Source organism: Notolabrus celidotus, chromosome 14, assembly GCF_009762535.1.
Source record: "Notolabrus celidotus isolate fNotCel1 chromosome 14, fNotCel1.pri, whole genome shotgun sequence".
In the NCBI taxonomy this organism is placed as follows: Eukaryota; Metazoa; Chordata; class Actinopteri; order Labriformes; family Labridae; genus Notolabrus; species Notolabrus celidotus.
Window position 1 is genome coordinate 23,969,111 of NC_048285.1, and position 18,430 is coordinate 23,987,540.

An 18,430-nucleotide genomic window follows, 5' to 3' on the forward strand; every position below is an offset into this window, starting at 1 on the left:
ATTATCCAGAGGTCAGAAAAAGAATTCCTGTGCTCAATTGAAATATAGTTTCTTTTAAATCTTTTTTTATTTTTTTGCCTTTCTGTTTTTGTGAAGCAATTTTTAATTTGTAGAAATAATCCAAATCATTTCTCAATACTTTTTCGTTGGTATTCTTATGATATCAACAAGATTTTGAAAAACACTGAATGGCTGAAATTTGGCTAGCTCTGTCAAACAATACAGTTTACGCCAACACCACACTATCATTGTTTGTTACTTTAAGCCAGTTGATTGTGTTGTACTACAGAAATATGTCATTGGATAGATATATTGAGTCACCAATACTCAATATCAGATTTTTAGGTAGTATTGGAGAAAAGAAAAAAGTACATGCTTGACTCATCTTATTCAAAATAATGGAAAATTAAAATACTTCACTAAAACATGGTTCTGGACCAAAAAAAATATCCCCCGTCCCTCTGTACACTTTTTAAAAACGTGAACGAACTTGAACTCAAAGTGATATTTTCCCTACTCTGTCAGCAAGTACTGTAAGTCAGTGCACACACACTGACACACCTGGGGGACATCAAGACACACTTTTCTTTACAGTCACACTAATGACAGTTCAGATCAAAGGTCCCCCTGCATCCTCACACAGTATTAGACATTTTGTCAGCATGTGTCAGAAATACATACATTGAACATGACAGATACCTCGTACTCGGAGGTGAGAGGTTTCATCTCTGCCACTCATTCATCTAAATGTGCTCTATTTAAGATGTACTAGGTCAAGAGGGCACAATCAGATTATTGCGATGACTTGAAAGGGCTAAAAACTGAGCAGCACACTGTAAAGCTATATCACATCCCCACTCATGTGTTGCAGCATCTTATGTGTTATTTTCGCACTCAGAGGGGGGAACGCTTTATGCAAACAATGAGTGAAGAGCTCTCCTGAATTCTCTCTGCACTACAGTGAGAGTCCTCAGCTCTCCTCATGGGCCTTCCAGAAAAACACTAGCATCAATGTGATGACAGTTTGTGCTCACTTCACAGGCACCCATCCCTCCTTTACCTATTTCATGGACTCCCGACATCACAAATATAAGGATTAAAAAATGTTTTAAACACCAAAGTGCCAGGAACTTGAATACAAAATAAACAAAAAAATTCTCTGCTCAGTTTAATGTGACAGACAAGAAAGAATTTAATATTTTCCATGTGGATTTTCCTCTAAGCCTATTACGCTCACCAATTTAACTGATTTATCTGTGTGTTTTAATAATGAGGAGGGCTTACTTTGTAGTCATGCGCTGTTAATGTGTTTGCAGTGCATTTAAAAGTGAGCTTGCAAAAGTCTGTAGTTTTGTTTTTTTTGTGTTTTCATCAGTATAAGACTTTGGCTTCAATTCTCATTGAATGGTTACTTAGTTTTGTTTACAGAAGAAGAGTAGAAGCTTGAATTTCAGACAACTGTAGACACAAGTAAGGGGGAAATATGCAAGTCTTATGAGAACAAACAACACATTACAATTAAGAAAAGTATGTCCATCATGGATGACAGACAACACGCTTCATGCAGAAGAAGAAATCCATCCCTGCAGAGTGAGTTATTTAATTGTTGGCTAACTCTCTGAAATACTGACTTTTAAAGCTGCTATACTCAGTGTGTTTATAAATCAAATGTATTACACAACTATGTTTATACTGAAAGAAATAATAATCTTAGTGTAGTTGTCTCACTACTAGTCAGGATATTTTGTTACATTTGGTATAAGCCACATTAACCTGACAAGACCAGATGTCGGGGAGAACGGGGTTGGTTGGCACACTTGTTATATCTCACCACCAGAGGGCACTGTCTCTCAAATTGGGGTATGGACATTTACAGAATTAGGATCAGAGCTCACCTACATAGTCTTCTCTGGAGTAAGACAGCTGAACTTGAGGTGAGAGGACCTTTTGTGTTTTTCATGTCAAATTGTAAATATTCAGCTCCTCAGTATTTTTCTTCTAGGCTTTTAAACGATGGGTATATAACAAAACAAGTGTTACCTTTACAAAGTGTGAGGGAAAGCTATAGTTTAGATTTTTATTAGCTAGCTAAATAGATGTTAGATGGTTGTTAGCATTGATGCTAGCAAAAAAAATCCAGTTGGGGTTGGTCGTCACATTCTCTTTGGGGTTGGTTGTCACATGTAACAACCAACCCCTATGTTGGCAAAATCATGCATGGTGAAATTTGGAGTGTGCAGACCCTACATTTGCCATCACTGTAACTCAGACAGTGACTGTGTGTAGCCTAGTTGAGTAGGTGTATTGGGGTTGGTTGTCACAATGTGTCAGAGTGTCTTTGATAATTAATTGCCTCTTTGTTACAATGAGTTGGAAAATGAGAGGGATACACATTTCAAGCCAACACCTTAAGCTTCAATTTAATGTAGGAATGACTATTGCAAGATGTTTTGATGATGAGCAATCATCAAAACAGTAAAAAGTGTGACAACGAACCCCGTTCTCCCCTACTCTAAATCTCATTTCAGAAAATAGAATTTCATATTACTAGCCAACGCATCCCAACGCATTGCAACGCATAAGAACACAACACAATGCATTGCGATGAAAACTTTTCACAATGCTTTGCATCGTGTCATATAGCATTGTGTTGTATCATTTCAAATATCATGGCGTATCGTGGTGTATCATAGCCTATTGTAACATAACTTGAACATCTCATTTTGATATATTTCAATCCAAAAGCAAAATTTTCTTTATACATTTTTACAAACAAGATGGTCACTTATTTCAAGAAATAATGCAATGCATCACATAGCATCACATGGCAACTGTTGCATTGCACTGCACCACATTGCATCGCAATGCAACATAAGGCAATGCATCGCATCGCAACACATCACATCCCAACGCATTGCATCGCAACACAACGCACATATAGCAACTCATGCATCACACACAATGCATCACAACACAATGCATCGCAACGCAATGCATCGTCACCCAAAGAATTTAACGCATCCCTATGCATTGCAACGCATTAGAACACAATTTAACACAATTCATTGCAAAGAAACACATTGCAATGTTTTGCATCGTGTCGTATAACATTGACTTGTATCTTATCAAATATCATGGTGCATCGTGGTACATCATAGCCTATTGTAACATACAGTATCTCGACATATCCAAGGCAACTGTTTTCTAAGATTAGCAATATCAATGTAAGTTAAAGTTAATTAATGTTTGAGAAATATGCATATATCTAAACCTAATTCCCTGAATTTTGTGCAAGAAGAAATCAAATTTAAAAAGTAAAAAGTAAAACCTCAGGTAGGCTTTGGAGACACAGACCCAGCAGCAGAGTAACCAGGTGTTTAATCAATTTTCATTATACAAATGAACACTACATGAGTACAATTTCAGCCCAACATACACAAACACACACACACACACACACACACACATACACATACACACACACACACACACACACACACACACACACACACACACACACACACACACACACACCAGAGCCACTGAAAGTTTGCCACTAAGTAATCAATGGTTGCCGTAATTAAAGGGCAGCTTTGGCAGCTTTTCTAATCCTGCACATAAATGATTTTGGTTAATGAGGGAGCATTTACAGTAACAACACAGATGCAGCCAACCAAAGCAAGGCGCCAGCGGCTGCCAATAAACAGAGTGCGGCGTCCAGTTGCTTATTGATCAGTGAGGGTGGTTGGGGTCACTGCGTGTGAGTTCCATCATAACTGCAGGTTGCTTCATTATTGGCTTTTTAATTACATGAGCACTGACCACGGTGGACATGTACAAATATGCTTGTGTGTGGTGGTGTTATGAAGAAGCCGAAACTCCCTTAGAGGTTTTTCTGTGTTGACTCAGTTATTCCTTTAAAGAAACTGATCACTGACCTGTGCTGGTCTTTGTCGGTGAAGGCTAATCTGTGAAAGATTATGTCCTCCTCTCATCAGTTAGCCTTTGATTGGGACAGCCAGGCCCTGAATCAATTGCTGTCTTTGCAGGATCATGTTTTTATTCAAACCTAATGGACCATAATGCATCTTTACCCAATTACTCCATTCCTACTTAGCACATAGTCTTCTAAAAAGCTATTTCAAGTCATAATCACTTGTAGCTAAATCAATATCTCCTGTCGTAGGAGCAAATAGGAGGACTATACTCTCACTGAGTTGTCATTCAGATGGTTTGCTCTCTGTCTCTGTTGTCTCTTATCTAACTCTTCTCTATTGTCAGCTGCTTGATGTTATCTAGTCCACACACACACACACACACACACACATACACACACACTACCCAGCACAACACAGACAATTATATCAGCACAGTTTCCTGTCGTATCTGCATTTGAAGGCAAGATTCCCTCTCAACACTTCAATTACGTACCGTCTTGAACACTGCTTGCTTTTTATTAACTCCCACTTCACAGCACTACCACATGCAGGATACTCCCTTATAAAATCAACCGTCCCTGCAAACCAATGAAAATAATGTGATATAAAACAATTTAATCACATTCACACATGTTGACATTTGTTGTTACGACCGCATAACCGAGGCAAATACAAAATATATTTGCTTTTCACTCTCATTGAGCAGTGCAGCCTTTCAGCTGGAGGTTTTTTTGTTTCATTTGTCCTCGATACTCTGATTCGTCTGGCTGGCAGGAATACAGCTGAAGATAATTGAAATTGTGTCATTAAACAATTTTGATATTTGCAGAAGGGTTTTTTATTTTGTTTATCAAATTCAGCACTGCAGTATTTCAGTGACAGATAATGTGGGTTTTGGCCAGTGTGATGTATGAGTTAATGGAGGCTGTGAGTGTTTTCACAGAAATAATTGCTTTTAGCTGCATATGCATGGTGCTTCTGGGAGAAAAAGAGCTAAGCTAATACTCATTTTATACCATGCAGTATATACACAGCCTCTGGTGTTTTTTTTATGTGGACACAAACATTTCTTCATCTCTAATCACAAAAGCTGCCTTCAACAAATATCATAAATGTAGTGTAGCGATAATGCCTTCGTAAACACGTCATTGTGGCAATGGGTGCAAGGTTGCAGAGTTGTTTTAATACATTTAATTGATGAGAAAAACCTACTTAGCACTGCTAGCTCAGCCTCATGAGAAGACATAGACCTGCTTAATGCAAAGCATCAGCACTGCTGCAAACATGTCTTGCCCATGGATATCATTCGCACTGCTTGACTGAACCTTCAAATAAAATTAGTCACAAATTAGCTTCAAATCAACACCTCTCCATCTCTCTTTGGCTGCATTTTCCAGAACAAGCTGTCATGTGTTTAGCCGAAAGAATGACGTCCCTGAAGGCTCACAGAGCCATCATTAAGGATCAGACAGGCTGACAGGTAAGTCAATATTTGTCAGGCCATTCTCTGTGCCAGGTTGGATTCCCATTTATCCTGAAACAAGCGATATGAGCCCCAAAAGGCTTCAGTGTCCTCAAGTCCTTGGTGACAGCTGTTTACTGCTCAAAGATGCATCTACTGGCTTGTCAAATCTGATTCTGAGTTAGTTCACTGCAGGCAGCCGTGGAGGAATCATTCAAATACTTAGTTTCAGTTGAAGCACTGATTCCATTCTGTGGAAATACTTTTGTTCACTGCAAAATTTTCGAATTTGACTGAGAGTATTTGTCTCGTCAAAATACCTAATCACACTTACTGAGCTACACTGACTGAAAAAGTTCAGATGTCTATCTCATTTCGAGATATGATGAGCCAAAAGTAATGACTTTTATTGATTAAAAAATGGCTGCCAAAGTAGCAACATGTACAAATGTGTTGATATGTTTCTTGAAACAAGATGTAAGACTTATTTCAAGAAACTTTTTAAAGTTGTGTTTGCTGCATTGACAGCCATTTTTACTCTTTGCAATCAGTTAAGTCTTTTGAATTGCGATATCTTGAAGTTAGATTTATGTCTTGACTTTTCAGGTCAGTGTAGCTCATATTAAGTGTAATGAAACAAATACACTTGGCCCAAATAAGTCCCCAGCATTCTGGATCATGTTAATAGATGGTTTGCTCTTTGCCTGGTACAGTTTTGACCTGTATCTGTTGATGCATACACAAACTGTGTTCACAGACAGTGTTTTGTGGATATTATTTTCAGCCCATGTAGTGACTTCCACCACTGAGTCATGTGCGCTTTACATGAAGTGCTGCCTGAGGGCACAAAGATCACATCCATCCAGTATCAGTTACAGAGATTTCTCCAGATTCTGTGAATCTTTTTATGACATTCGATATCTTCTAGCTTTCGTTCTGAGAGACTCCACCTCTTTTGAGAGCCCTTTTTATTTCTAGTTATGTTACTGGCCTGTCGCAAATTAATGTAATTGGTTGAAATATGTTTCTCTGTGTAAAAAACAACAAGTTCTGTTTTTATTTTGCACAGTATCCCAACTCTTTTTGGAATCCGGGTTGAAGAAGTACATTTAAAGACTCCTCTGTGATTTAAACATACAGCAAGTGAACAGTTTATGAGCTACACCTACACAATGTAATGCAACTCATCCCTGGAATAAAGCCTTTATCAAGCTCCTCATATTTTGGCATTCTAAGAAGGTTGTGAACACTACTCTATTGTTTTGTCAAAGCTGGGCTGTTGGGATTTATTATACTGAAGTTTATTGAATATTAGTCCACAGGGATTTGTTCAAAAAAGAAAAGGAAAAGAAGAAAACATTGAAAGACCTCCACGATAGACCCGTCACTTCTTTTAAAACTATTTTTATTTTCCTTCCTTGAAGTTCTGTTGAGAGGGTCAGTTCACCAAATCACAATGGCACGTTTTCTTATTCCTCCCCATGGTGTCTCGCTGTTCGGATAAATTTCCTTTTGTTTGCTGCAGTTTTAAGATATCCAGTACTCAGACTAATGTTTCACCTCCGAATAATAAGGGTGGATTGAATTCTCTGTGTGGTGGTCAAAATATTGATAAAGAAATTAGAAAAAATCAGCTGCAGCAAATTTGTTCCCAAAAACAAAGCCTGGGTTAGTCTGGATTATCTGCAAACCTCGCTGTGAACTTTTTCATTTCAACTCCTTTCTCCTAAAAACAAAGTCACCATTAAACTATTCACAGGAAGTCCTCAGACACAAACAGAAGTCAATTTGCTGACTTTATTGCTTTTCCACTTTTAAATAGTTTTATCACAAAAATACAAGAAGAAATGAACACAGCAGTCTTCACTAGAGGAGTCATTCAAGGCTCGTGTTCCCTAAGGTCTTTTTTACAGCAGATATTTTGAACAAGAAGCCTGTGTGAGTTTCAACACAGACAGTGGTTCTGCTTTATTACATGTCCCAGTGAACCACTCCAGTACAAAACCTGGACCCTGGAAGTGGCACACCTAAAAGAGGCACAGTCACTATTAACTACAGTAATTCGTCACACCTGTGCTCTTTCTGATATGAAATGTCAAAATGTCTGCTGGGAGAAAGGTCGATTCCCCTCGCTCTCAGTCAGCCAGGTTGCCTAGAAACACCAAGCTGAAAAGCAACATTTCCTTCTCCTCTCTTTTCTCACCTTTTTAACCTCACAAACAAACCAAACACCCTCTTCTGACAGGACTATCCTTTATACGTAGAATCACTTAGTTATAATGTCATGGCTTCCTACACCTGTGCATCACTGCAGAGGTGAAAAGTTAAACCACTAGAGATAAGCAAAAGATTTTGTTCGGTTACTCTTTTAAGCAACATAATTTCAGAGCTTTGGGAAGAGAGTTAAATAAAGTAGCAAAGCTGTTGGAGCTATTTCTGGAATCTCTGGTCCCATTTATTTTTACCAGTGTAATATTGCATGACTCACATTTGGAGCCTGGATTGAAATAACTCCTCTGGTTGAATCATTTGTGCAGAAGATTAAACTTTGGAAGATGTAATGGATACAACGTTGAACACACAAAAAAGTAAGGTATGAAGTGAACTACTTTTCGATAAGAAACAAAACATCAGTCTCAAAGGCCTGATGCAGCTGAAAGTGAAAAATGAAGTGCAATGTTGAGTAAACAACACAAACTGCATCTTAAATAGGTATAACATTTCTTCTGATAAAAAACTTGATGAAGGCACTTTGTTCTCAGATTCAATAAAATAATGGTTTTACATCCGATCACCTACATCGGCTGATATCAGACCACAAAACAGCATGTTATCTTTGGTCATGAGGACTTCAGGCGAGGCCAGCTGTGCCCAACTGTACAACTAATGATTCGTTACCACAGTTTTTTAAAGAACATTTTTGAAAAGCAAAAATAATAGTTGAAAGATGATTAATAAAATCAACCCTGATAGAGGACTCTGTAAGCTGTCTAATTACATCAACCTGAACAGGGTCCTGAAATGAATCCCCCATTTCATGCTTTCACTGTTGTCTTCATCAGTTGTTTCAATTATCGTCTCTACTTTAGTTCTCACTGATCTTGGTGTTATTACTGTTGTCACAGCTGCTATGATTGCTGTCACTACACTTGTAAATGTCGTTGCCACAGTTATTGTCACTACTGTTGTTGTTACGGTTGTTGTGGCTACTCATATTTTTATGGTTGTCACTACTGTTGTTACTATTTTTGTCACAGCTTATTTTCACTACAATTATTTCTGTTGTTGCTACATGTTTTGTATTTGTTTTTGTCACTTTCATTAAAACTGTTGTTGTTTCGGTTGTTGTTAGTGTTGCTGTCTTCTGTTTTAACTGCAGCTGTTACCGCTGTTGTTACTGCCAGTGTTGTTGTTAGTGTTGTTGTTAAAGGTGACATATCACGCTTTTTTCATCAATATATATTGGTCTAAGAGGTCCCCAAAACATGTCTTTAAAGTTTATGCTCAAAAAAACACTTTGAAATCAGATTTTGGCATGCCTGAAAAGTCCTCTTCTTCAGTCCTCCTCAGAACACTGTGTTTTCTCTCTGACCACGCCCCCTCCGGAAGTGGATGTGCCTCGGCTCTCCAGCACGTTGATCTAATGTTTACATGTTGGCTGAATATACACGGCTGCTCAGAGATCGCGTTACTTCAACCCTCTGAATCTGATCCTGACGGAGAGGCGCCTGTAGCAGGACCTTTCTGAACGATTGGTCATAGATTTAGTGTTTCTTGTTGTTTTATTTGTCAGTATGTCGACGTGTGTCTTGGTACACAGCTACAGCTACAGCTACAGCTACGAACATGTAGCTATGTGGCTATGCTAATTAGCGCTAGCACTTATCCATGACAAATAAAAATCATCCACTAGATCTTCAAATCTGCAGACGTGGGGAGTAAAACCGACCTTTGTGTTTATTAAGACAGCCTACAACTAGCATGCCTCCCTCCTAAGCTCCTTGTTAGCACACATTTGTGCAGGTAATGAAAAACGGGGGAGGGATTCAGTATTATTTTATACAGTCTATGGGCTGAACAAGCTCCGAGCTCTGACTCCGTGACAGACCGGATATTGTTGTTACGTAACAAAAACACTGAAGTCTGAAACGGCTCGTTTCACACACATTTACAGAAAGGTGTAGAAATCAAAACAGAGGCAGAATGGATTTTTTTCATTCTCGGGGGGTTTGTAGACATGCCAGGGACACATATTTCAGGTAAAGAACCATTAAAAAGTCCATTTTGCATGATATGTCACCTTTAATACTATCATCGTCAATACTATTTTTATTGTTATCGACACAGTTGTTACACAGTTGATACTACAATTGTTTATGTTGTTGTCACTACTGCTGTTGTTACTATTGTCACTACTATCGTTGTTGGTTCGGTTGTTGTAGCTACTGTTGTTACTGTCAGAATAACTGTTGTTGTCACAGTACCAACAGAATTGTTACTGTTATTGCCACCATCATTTGCCACTGTGTTTGTTACTGTTTTTTATCACGGATACGGTCTTATTTTTGATTGTTGTTACTATTGTCGTCACTACTGTTGCTATCATCAGTTTTGTTGTTACTGCTGTTTTTACTACAATTTTAACTTTAGTTGTTGCTTTTGTTACCTCTGTGTTCCTATTGAAACTGTCAATGTCTTTATTACTGTTGTTGTTTCCACTGTTTTTACTGTCACTGTTTTTGTTATTGGTTGTATGGTTGTTTAACTGACTGATGACTCCTCATTAACTGCTACCTCCTATCAAAGCTCCAGATCATAACTAACAACACCTAATCTGCACTGATTTTACTTTGTCTTCTTTACTATTGAGATGGCAACCAAGTCTTATGGGTAATGTAGTATTAACAGCCATGATGTTATTCAAATAAGGTATTCAAATAAGAATACAGTCATTAGAAAACACACATCTTCAACCAGGGCTCACATTATTTCAGTATTATTTCCACTGAACAGAATACTGTGCCACCTCAGAGTGTGAAAATGATATCATGTCTGTTGCTCTGTTCCTTTTTATCTGTACCAGGAACTGTGTTATCCTTCTACTATAAACTCATGTACTACACTGTTTATTCATCACAGAATAAACATCTTACTGAAATCCCCTAAGACTGAAACCTTGCTCCTGGTGACACCAGATCCAGGGCTCATGTCTTTATCGGGATAAAGCAGGGTACAGAACATGGCAGGGGACTGCAGCAGGCCTTCTGTCTTTATACGCAGTCTAAACCTCAGTCTTAAGGGGTGGTTGCTGATTCCAGGGCTGACAGGCATAAAAGAAAGGATTTAGATGTTGACCCAAACATCTCTCCACCTGGCTTTTGAAGCCTGCAAGTAAAACCTGGTGTCACTCTGTACCACCACCTTGCTTTCTGCTGAAAAGTTTCCAGCACAGTCAAGAACACATCCTCAGGTTCAAATGTGAAATATTATTCTCCCCTTCCCTCGTCTGCTGTTTGTTTCATCTTCTGTTCGGTTCATCAGTGCAGCTGCAGATGGGATAAACAGTCCAAATGCAGGCCAAACACACACACCATTAAATTCTGCCCTGCAGCTACCTCACCAGGAAAACTTCAAACACAGGCCAGGAAACACAGAGGTCACTGCCTGGCCAAATCAGGACTTCAATTAGGCAAAACAATGGGTGCTAGTTCAGGCTACTCCTGGCTCGGGGAGACATTCCCGCCCACACAGCGGCGTTATCTCTCCCACTACAGACATGCATGCAGTGCCTGCAGCGCCTCACAAGACACTCTGCTGGCACTGGACATTTCTTGTTTAATTATAGATCTTCAGCTGCACATCAGCTTAAATTTACCTCATTAATGATTGTCATAAAGCATCCCTCTGCTTCTCACTTTGCTGGTTTTTATTAGCTAAACATGAGGCGCAAAGGCTTTTAATGATGTGAAATGATAGCTGGAGGGTATTGCTGATTTGAAGCCATGTTGGTTGGCAGGGCAGAAGCTGAAGCACCTTGACAGCTGGGTCGTGTGTCTTCTCTTTTATGAGGATGATACTGTGAGAGGCGGTTTGAGCACTATAATTTAAAGAAAAGGAAGGAACCTAGAGTCACTGGTACTGCCAGGAATCCCCAAATACCGACTCTGCTTGTTGTGCTGGTTTGAAGACAGGATTGAGGCCTCAAACTGACACCCTAAGCCTTTTGACCAAAGAGCTGACAGCTCAGTGTGACACAGAAATGTTCTTTTATTGTGCTCCTCAACCTGGTGATTTGAGTGACAGTGGGATTTGACAGTTTCAAATAGATTTTCCTCTAAACTCCAGTCTTCAAGTGTCTCTTTGTGCAGCTCTAATTGTAATAGTCTGGAGTGTATGGTTCAGAGTTTCACTTCAGTAGCTGCAAACACATACGTCCTCTCAGTAATAAGCTAAAGACATCACAAAGTGTCAGTGGAAATACTTTAAATTAGGCAGTGATGTTATGAACGCAGCAACGTGTTTGAAGAACTGGAAGAGAAACGGAAAATTGTTCCAGAGAAGGTTTTTAGATTCAACTTCTGCAGCGTTTCTTTTTACCTCCTTCATGCCATTATTAAAGGGCTCCTCCAGAATCTGCCTCGCCTTCAAGGGGTCTGTAAAAAGATGTCAAAATATCATCATGGTGCAGGAAGTGTGTAAAGCTGCCAGAGCGAGGACTCTGTCAGCTCCTGAGACAGCACAGTCGCTCTCCCTGACTTCCTCTTTTTTCATCTTGTTCCAGAAACAGGTTCCACTGACGGTAAGTAAATAAGCCAATTTCTTTGCACAACCCGAAAGGGTTTGTGTGAACTGAGAAGAGAACTGTTCTGTCCCCGCTGTGCATCACCACATCATCAAGAGGTTCAGACTGCTGAGACATATTGTATCACGGCCTCGGGCAACAGCCTCCCCCCCCCTCGAGGGGTGACTCCTCTCCCCCAATCGGCCTGCTTGACATGGAGATCTAATCTGTATCCCAGGGAGAAACAGAGGAGCAAGCAAATTCTGTTTCTCAAACAAGACCTTGGCATAAATTCAAACAAACATGTTTGAATGCATGAGTTTCACCTGGACTCTCATTGCACCGAGGAGATAATGTGCAGACGCTCACTGAAGATGGATACCCAGGAAACACAGGATAACAAAGTGAGAGGAATAAAGGGAAATGCTAAAGGTGAATCTTCACTCTGATGAATACTACCAATTTAGAAACACTGTGGAGTGTACAGAGAGGGAGAAAGCAGCATTACATCGACTGTCTGTGTGCAGGAATGTCACCCAGGAGGCACAACACAAACACAGAGTACAAGTCACATATTAAAGAAACTGGCTGTGCACTGCAACAGAGAACTGGCATTATCACAATGTGACTTAAGGCTGATTTATACTTCTGCGTCAAATCGACGGCGTAGCCTACGCCGTAGGTCCGCGTAGCTCCCGTACCTACGCAGAGGCCTACGCACGTAGCTGGCGTGCACCTCCTCCAAAATGTAACTACGCGTAGAGCCGACGCGGACCGCAAGCTCTGTGATTGGTCCGCTTGGCGGCTTTGTCTTTCCCGCATTCACAGCACTTCCGGGATCCCGGACATCTGCTGCACATCGACCGTGTATTCCATCTCCTCCTCTCTATTCTTCATGTAATCATGTCTGTATGATAAACAGCAACGTGTATCTGCTGTAGATTAACATAACACGCTCTGAATCGCTGTGGAAAAGTAAACAGAGATCGTAGCAGGACCGGAAGCAGGCGACCGGCTATCAGAGAGACCACACTGCCCTCAAGTGTTTCGGAGGAGAATTGCTGCGCGACACGGACACATCGACGCACAAGTATGTGGGGCTCATGTCCGCGTCAGCCCCTGCTGCGTAGGGGTGACGCAGAAGTATAAATCAGCCTTTAGTCATTGGACAAAGCATACCTGTGGTTACGGAGGGTTAAGAACATTTTGATCTGAAGAGATTCTGTGCTCGTATAACAATCACTCAGTCATCAATCATCAATCAAAGCCAATGTGCAAAAAAAAAGTGTAGTTTCTTGAGAGTCCACTAGAGGCTGGATCTAAAAGCTAAGGAATCTGCAGTAACACCTTTGTCAAAATGTGTAACCTTGTTCATTGTCTGTTTATTTGTTTGTCATGAAAATCACTATTAAAAAACGGGAGCTCATTTTGTCAGACAAGACAATGCATGTTTATCAAATAGTACATTTGGGCAACAAGGCAATTCAAAGTGCTTTAGACAAGAAATTACAAGAATCATGACAAAGGTCAGAAAAAAAACTAAAAAGAAGACATTTAAAAATCGTTAAAAGAAGACGCTTAAATTAATTATAACAAGCAATTAATAATAAAAGTGAAGAAAAAAAAGAAGGTTAAAATATCATTAAACTGTTTTAAAATGTCATTTTTTAAAGTTACACTAAATGTGTGGTATAATTGAGATAGGTATTAACATAATTGGTTGACATTATCTATTCAAAGTTAGTTTGGTAACAAGTGAGTCTTCAGCCTCAATTTAAAAGAACTGAAAGTTTCAACAGACCTGATATTTTCTGGGAGTTGGTTCCAGGTATTTGGTGAATGACTTCTTCATGTTTGTGGCCCCTCAAAGCCCTTTATTAAGAGGGCCCCAGACATGATGACATTGAAATGGAGTAATGCTTATAAATCATTACTATATTACTTGGGATTACATTTAACACTACTCCCCAATTCTAATTCAAGTTATCCAAGGTTTCAGATCTGAATGAGTTATTGTATGTGAGCTTGGAGATGATATTGCATTCTCTCTCTTCATGTATCTCCTTCAATCCCTCTTTCTCAAACACAGTCAATGCAGATATCTGTCTAACATGAGTCTGGTCCTGCTTGAGGTTTCTGCCTGTTTAAAGGAAGTTTGTCCTTGCCGCTGTAACTAGCAAAATGCTGCAAAGTGCTCTGCTTGTGGTGGTTTAAGAAGAGATAATACAGAGTCCTGCCTGTAAGATGGGACTGGATCTGATCCTGTCTTGAAATAACATATTTTGTGGCGCCATATAAATAAAGATTGATTAAATAATGACACATATGTTTTCTCGTCCTAACATGTTGGAGGATGATTACCTGATCACCTGCACGTGTGCAAGGAGGAGTGTGACCTACATGAGATCTGTGCCTGTATCTTAGTATGTGATGATTATAAGGAAGGCCAGAGGCCGAAACATAATCACTTATGGAACCAGAGTGTGTGATGCTTTTTTCCTCTTCTAATTCATCAACCCTTACTATAAAGTGTTAACTATTTCTACAATTAAAATGCTGTAATTTTGAATGCTGTATTACATGTGTGGACCCTTGGAGGAGTAGCTGTTACCTTGGCTATGGCTAATGGGGATAGGAATAAATATGCTCCACCAGCATTTCTAAACAATTAAAGCCCCAAATGCATTAAAAATGAAGAGAAGAGAGAGGAAAAAACAAGAAGGGAGGGAAAGAGAGGCACAGAAGCAGGGCCAAGTTACATAACTAAAACGCCTGTCCAAATCCCACACCACAGGGAGGACTATTAAAAATGTCTCTTTATGGAGGCTACAGAGGAGAGCAAAGCAGAGTGGTGTAAAAGTGGAAAAGCAAGAAGGAAGTGGATAGAGAGGGTGGATGTAGTGATGACGCACACGTATCCACTGAGCTGTACAGTATCTGAATCATAATAAACGACTGTTTGTAATGCTTCCTCGGTTCATTCATGGAGACAGAAGTGTTTCCAGAGGGGGGTAAAAACGGACATTTGATGTTTTCAACGCGGCAGTGGGCTCTGACAGTCTCCCAACACGTCTCCTCACTCAGTCTAATCACTTGTTATCTTGACACTTCAATGAACTCGGAGATGATTCCCCTCCTCAATATTCACTGATGAGCGGCCCTTATTCAAAGCAGCGGGTCATCCAATTAAAAGAGAACCTAGACAAGGTCATGTGCACCTGCACATACAGAATAAGGACTGGCCGATCTCAAAGCATGGGGTGTCAGTTCCTTTGTGGGGTTTACAAAAGAGCAACATGAAACTTCAAAGTTATTTCGATATTGGAAACCGTACCAGGAATAGTAATTTCAGTGACGTGCTGAACCTTTGATGTTTCTTCCTCTTTTTTCCCTCCTTGAATGTAATGAGTGTCTGGAAAAATATTCCACCAGCACCTTTCAAAACGCCCCTGTGGTGCTGATTCTGGGCCTTTCAAAAAAAAACCTGACAGCTACAGGACAAACGATCGTCTTTCCTAATACATATGGAAATCATGCCTAATCAATGTGAGTTACATCAGAATCTTACAACACATGCTCGCAAGATGTTTTTCTCATCTTTCAGAGAACTCCTGCACAGATTGAAACACATAAAAGAAAGATGTAGAAATCAAAACCTTGAGTTAAAGCAGGACAAAGTACACTTATTTTCTTTTGCTGAAGGATGTGTAACATGAGCAGTTGACAGAGGGGGAAAGTCAAACATTAAGAAAATATGTAATTCTTCAAATGAATGCACATATTTCTTTCGCAGGTAATTGCTAATGCTCACATACTTTATTCAGATGCCCAATTCTTACCTATGAGTACATTACACATAGGATGAATTGGTTCGTTGAGCATTGTTTAAAGCGTGTTAGTGATTTTAATATGAAAAGGAATTACATTTCTCCAAGTATGGGATAATGTATAGTGAACAAGTAGTCATGCAAATTTGAATCCTGACAGGGTGAGCAAGATGTCAACGTAAAGCAGAGGAGTCTTATCTTACCCTTAAAGAATTCTAATTTGCATCACCACCTGTTCACTATACATTATCCTGCTTTTTTACCAGGCTATCAACTAAAGGCATGAACACGTTGACACACCATTTAGCATAAAGTGGGAAATGTCACAACTTTTAGCATTGTTGCTATAATTACTAACGATTATGGGGCCCGGCGACCGGAACCCAGAAAAGCTGAGATGGATGGATGGATGGATGGATGGATGGATGGATGGATGGATGGATTATGGTTCAAGTTATTTATAGAGATTGGCAACTTAGAGATGCACTCACCAGTTCTGTTGTTGTCGCCTGGATTGAAGGAAAGGATTTCGCTCCACTTCTCCGTATCAGAGACTGTTAAAGCCAAGTAGCTCCTCAAGCTGCTCTCACTAGTATTGTTTCTCCACACTCAAGACCAGTCTGAAATGAAAACTAACATTTTTGCCACACTGTCAACAGGCAGACTTTGTCATAGGGTATCAGCCAATCAGAATCAAGTATTTAACATGTATATTATAAGAGTCCTTGTGATAAAGAAAGGTTAACAATGAGTACTTCCTCATATTAGGTGCATTAAAATAATCTCTTAATATGAATAAACTTTAATTCTAAACTATGCTAATCTCATCAGGCTTTAACAAACTGCTTTCACAAGTTATATAGAGGTGTTTGAGTCCAGTATTATGTGTGTTAAAAATGCCTTTATTTACACATATTCAGTATTAATAATACAATACTGTTAATAATGGTCTTAAAATGTCTTATAAGGACATGGTTACCTATGAACTTCAATAAAGTCCTTTATATGAAATGTTCAGTTTACAGGAAATAGAAAAAAATACATCTAAACAATACACTGACCCCATTCTTTCCTTTGATTGTGTCTGACATAAACCTAAACTGAGAGCCAAATTCATTACACATGGGTACATGAATAAGAACCTCTCACGCACACGGTTTAAATAAAGGTTACTGCATGTTGAATAGGAGGACAGAATATAAAACAAGTGAGAAAACTGAGTGTGTTTGAGTGGGGGGTGTGCCAAGTCAGGCAAAAGAAAATATCTGCTTTTCATCCAACACTACAACACTGTCAGGGACAGAGATCATATCTGCCTCAGTCTTGACCCAAAAACATCAAATCCTTGCATCTCGTCCACTTCCTGTGCTGCTACCTGAACTGCTTACTCTACAAGAGAAGATTGCAGACACTGGAGATTGTCACAACACTTATGATGAGAATTGTATAAAGAAAATCTATCCTTAGCCTGACATTATACTGAGAGAAGTTGCAACGAAGAAACCAAAACAAAAACAATTCATTCAAATTGAATCAAGGTAAAAAAAAAGTGCTATTCAGAGCAACTCGCATTGACAATGACAAGAAGAACTGCAAAGAAGAAACAATACCAACTCACTGCGAGGCCTTATAATCTAGTGCTTGAGAGGACAAATAGAACTTTATCTATACACAAATCCAATTAAAGTGGAAACAGGATCAGGGCGCGACACAGTCTGGTATCTACAGATTCAATCTGAAATGCTTTTCAGGGCAACAATAGATTATTACTTTATTTGATTGCAACAATTATTGTAACAATCAGCTTTCCACCTGCCAGACATTTTGACTGTCAGTGCAATTTTCCTCAACCCATTTGAAGTGGAGCACAGATCTTGCATTTTCTCCTCTCATTTCCTCCTTGCTGGAATAGCTCAGTCACAACAAAGAAGCTATACGGGTGCATACATGTGAGCGGCGTTAGGTTGACAGTTCCCAAGACTCAAACACTAAACCTTGAACACGTTCTTTACAAACACATAAGCTAATAAATCTGGACCAGAACAAAAACTAGGCCCTATGAATCTGGAGATGCACGCATTTCTTTCTCTCCGTTTTGTTTTAAAGCACTGCAGAGGGATCCACGTCCTGCCTATTCAGCCCCTGTAGGCTCTCTTACACTATGCACAGAAAGTTTAACAACCAGCAGACTAGACAAAGCCTCATTTAATAAAGACATTGCTGACTGCCTCTGAGCACAATGACGATTCAGATGTGCTCTTTTGAAAAGTCTCAGCATTATTTCAAGACGTTGTCAGTATTATTCTCATCCACAACGAGCAGTGATTGTTCCACTGTCAGGTAGCTGCTATATGGACTATCCAACCACATTCAATTTCTGTAATGGCTCCATTAAAGCTTCCAACAATGTATGTAATCGAGT

At 39.5% G+C, this 18,430-nt stretch overlaps 1 long non-coding RNA gene across 1 annotated transcript; it reads left to right on the top strand.

The window, feature by feature from the left end:
- The first annotated feature begins 1,901 nt into the window (after positions 1-1,901).
- Positions 1,902-6,565, top strand: LOC117825872. Its single transcript, XR_004633924.1, has 3 exons — positions 1,902-1,934; positions 5,336-5,418; positions 6,470-6,565. It is a non-coding gene; the product is annotated as an uncharacterized LOC117825872 (long non-coding RNA).
- The last annotated feature ends 11,865 nt before the right edge of the window (positions 6,566-18,430 follow it).